Raw genomic sequence first — 4,432 nt, 5'->3', positions numbered from 1 at the left:
TAGTTAGTTTTTTACTTTAGTTACTCTTTAGTTAGTAACCTTACTAACTTATTAATTGACTAACTTTCGAACTAACCAACTAACTTTTATTGTGTGGAAATATTACACTAAAACAATGGATATTACCTAAAGTAGGATAATGCAATTCACAGGGTTATTTTTGCCTCTTTATTTGTATGCTTGACAATTACTCTGCTATTTTTTTTAATAGCAAGTCTTGGGAATCACAGAAACCATTAGCAGAGCAACAACATTAGGAGTTTTTGAAGAATGCAAGAGGAGAAGCATGAAGATTTTGAATTCGAAATGAAAATAGAGAAAGATTGTTCACAAAGAACTTTCAAAATGCAAGAATTAGTGCAGAAATATCCTATCTGTAATAAACTTTGACTAAATCTAGTGAGAAAGAGGAAGCAATATCTTTTGCGGATACTATAGGAAGCCTATGTAGAATTAATAAGAGAGCATTCAGATTTTGTTTTTAGTTTTGAAGTTTAAATTTTCAATCTAATTAATTGCGATGGGTAAATCATAGAAGAAGAAAAAGAGGTGCAAAGTTTGTTTCGAGTCTAGACATACTTCAAAGATTTATTCTTATGTTCATGGGTCTTATCAAGAAGAAAAATCCTGCAAGTATTTTTGCATGTTTAATTTATATAATGAGTTTGATGGTATCCGTAAGAAGTTTTCATCAGCAACAAAGAAGGGTTCAAGTTCAAAGATGAATAAAGCATGGGAGAAATCAGATTCTTTTGAGGATTTTTTTTAAATGCTTATGAATGGCATGATAATCATGAAGGTAAGAAAGTCAAGACTTGTTCAAGTGTTAAGGATGTTGGGAGATTGCTTACAGGAGTTGAAAAGCTCAAAAAATTATATGAAGATGTTTTGGATTCAGATTTTGATTCAAGTTCAAGTGATGATGATTATTATTGGTGCTTGTTACCTAGGGTCTTGCCAATTATTGAGTAAAGGGAGCAAGAGAGAGCAAGAGCCAAAGAAGCCAAGAATCCTCGAGTGTCCCAAATCCAACAGAGTAGCTTGCCAATGAGAGAGTGGATCATCACACACTTTGGATCAATAATCTCAAGGTATTTTTCATATTTTGGTATTTTGCAAACTATCATAATCAATCTCCAATCAGTTTTAAGTAAGAAAAAAAAGAGCAAGAAGTCATCAATAGTGAAGATGATTAGATTGGTGATCAAGAAGATTGTGTATGTATTCAAGAAGATGATGCTATTATGGATTATAAATTTGAGGATTATGGTTTTTGCAATGAAGGTATCATTGTGGATGATTTTCTTGGTTTTCTTATTGATGTTAAGGAAGATAATGCAACTACTAACTTGGATTTCAGTGAAAGAACTTTGCAAGAACTTGAAGTGCAATTAGCTATAGTGCAAAATGCACCATCTTTGGATGTATTTATTTAGGATACTAATGTTTCTAGCAAGTAAGATAATATATTCAAGTCATTCCATTGCTCAATTTGAAGAACAAATCACCGTTCCGCTATGGGAATTGCGGGATTGCAAGATTAGCATTGTAATTCATTTGTGGGAATAGCAATATTGTAAGATTGGCACTACATTTCCTTTATAGGAGCTGGTTGAATATTAAGAATTGCATGATGCAATTAGTTTGTATGGTTTTTTTGAAGTTCCACATGAGGTACACTCTATGATTCAATATCCGACTGAGATGATTTATTGGCTTTCTATTGAGCTTGAAAATGAGAGAAATGTGTCATCTTCTATCTCATCCCCAACATCAGCACTCAACTTCACATATTTCTCCAATGACATTGAAAGAGGCTTACACAATGTCATACATACTTAGATAGCATATCCAAGCCATACTACCTTTGGGACAGCCATATACCATAATGACATTTGATTACCTTAATACCAAGACAGTACCTTAGCTCACCCAAGTCCTTTATCTCAAACTTCTTCTTTAAAAAGTCCTTAACTTCAACAATCCCACTATCACTGTCATGTGTAATAATCAAGTCATCCACATAGACGACTATGATGAACAAGCATGCATCTCCGTTTCTCACAAGTAAGCGGTCAACATAAAAAATATAAAAGACAATTTGACAAGATACTCTTTGATCTTGTCAAACCATACTCTAGATACTTGCTTTAGCCCATAGAGTGCTTTCTTTAACTTGCACACATATATGGGATGCTTTAAATTCTCGTAGTCTATAGGCTACTCCATATGCACCTCTTCTTGTAATTCACCATCTAGGAAGGCATTCCTGATATCCATTTGCTACAAACTCTAACCTTTGGCTGTTGCCAAAGTAGTCATACATCTAATAGTTGCCATTCTAGCAAATAGAATAAATGTCTCTTTTTAATCTATGCCATATGTTTGAGCATAGTCTTTTGTGATGTGACCAGCCCAGCCTTGTACTTGCTAATAGAACCATCTATATTATGCTTGATTTTGTAAAACCACTTACATCCAATAGCTTTTTTGCCCTTAGGCATGTTGAGATGACAAGCTCAACACATGCAGACATTGATGATGGACCGCCAGGTTAGATGGGTCCACACATCTACACTTAGCACGTCGGTGGTCATTATGACTCACACATGGCCACTGACCTATTACTTATTATATTCAGGTTGTTACACCTATTTACATCTGGCATAGTTATAGCGCCAGTCAGCTAGTGTAGTCAGTTATGCATTGTTTGACTTAGTAGGCCACTTTCCTTTATGTTGCATCTTATCTATACTTTGTGTACATTGTAAATAGGGTGGAAGAAGAAGAAGAAACCAGCAAAAAAACGTTTTTGGTCTCAATCTCTCTTCTTGTCTCTTGAGTGAGCTTCTCCTTGTGCATTCTGTGTGTGATCGGCGCAGCATCTTGAGCAAGTCCCCCCACCACGCGATTCTTGACATGGTATCAAAGCCGCGCCATTGAGAGAGGCTAATTTCGAAGGCTGAAGTGAAGGAGAAGAAGGTTCGAGCAAGCAAGCCATGGGTAAGAATCTCTCCTATTCTTCAACTCCTTCTCTTGGATAGTGCCTATGGAGGCACTGGAAGCAGGGCAGAGCAAAAATCTCAGATTGCAGTGAGATTTGGTATGCGCAAAGAGCACTGTGTATTCTGCGAATAAACCTTTTAGGGTTTTTTACCGCAGTTATTTTGGGCATCTGAGGCCGTTTCAGGGCCCGTTTTAGAGTCGCAATATTGCGGACATCAGTTTCAGGGTACACTGTGACTTCGACTGTATTGACCGAACGTGGGTGTGCAGGTTACAGATTTCAGATCTATAAGTTCAAAGGTGTTTACCAGTGAGTAAACACAAGGTTTATCTGCAAACAGGTTGCAGATTGCATGTATTGTTGAGCAGACAGTGAAAAAGGTTGTCTGGTGTATTGCTGTGCACTACAGGTCGAGAGTTGCAGAAGATTTGCTTGCTGTTGGTATTAATTTTGTGATAATGGCAGAGAACAATGGAAGCCCCATCATTGAGAAGCTTGACAAGAACAACTACCCATCATGGAAGTTTCGTGTCACGAACTTCCTTGTTAGAAAAGGCCTCTACGAGTTTGTTTCAGGTGAAGAAAAGGAGCCGGAGGTGAGTGATCCTCCAACTGCAGAAGAGACAAAGGCACGAAAGGAATGGAATGCAAAAGACAAGAAGGTCATGTATTGGTTGTCTGCAGTAATTGACAATAATATGCTGGGACATATTAGAAATGCAGAGAATGCATATGCAGCTTGGACCATACTTGAAAGTATGTTTTCTGTAAATACAAAGGCACGAAAGATTCAACTCAAGCAAGAGTTGAATACATTGAAGAAAGGGAAGATGTCTATCAATGAGTATGCATTGAAGGTAAGGAGCATTGCAGATGCATTAGCAACGATTGATGCAATGCCCGATGATGATGATTTGGTGTCGTCAACCTCGGGTGGACTTAACAATGAAAAGGCTTGGAAGTTTTTTGTAACTTCCGTATATGTTAGAAAGCCATTCCCAGATTTCGATAAGTTGGTCTCTCTAATGATCACTGAAGAAATCAACATGTAGAGTGAGACATCTGAAAGAAGTGGTGAACAGGTCCAGACTTTCTACTCCAGTTTAGGAAGGGGACGTGGCAGGTTCTCTTCAAGAGGCCGTGGTACAGGACGTGGTAGTGACAACCAGCAAAACAGATTGAATCATCAATTTGGCGATATGCATGTTTCAGGAGGTCGTGGTAACTTTAGAGGTAGGGGGAGCTTTAGAGGAAGAGGTGGATGGCAGAACAGAGGCTCTAACAAGTCTTGTATTGTGTGTCAATACTGTGGCAAAACAGGTCATATTGCAGCCCAATGTTATGCTAAGAAAGATGATATTCGGAGTGGTAAGTTGCAGCAAGGAAACTATGCATCGTCTTCACGACAGAATGAAGACAAAAATG

Source organism: Lygodium microphyllum, chromosome 28 (genome assembly GCF_053477565.2).
Source record: "Lygodium microphyllum isolate KBCC chromosome 28, Lygodium_microphyllum_v1.1.10, whole genome shotgun sequence".
Lineage (NCBI taxonomy): Eukaryota > Viridiplantae > Streptophyta > Polypodiopsida > Schizaeales > Lygodiaceae > Lygodium > Lygodium microphyllum.
The sequence above is the reverse complement of the archived record's forward strand: the minus strand, read 5'-3'. Positions refer to the sequence as shown.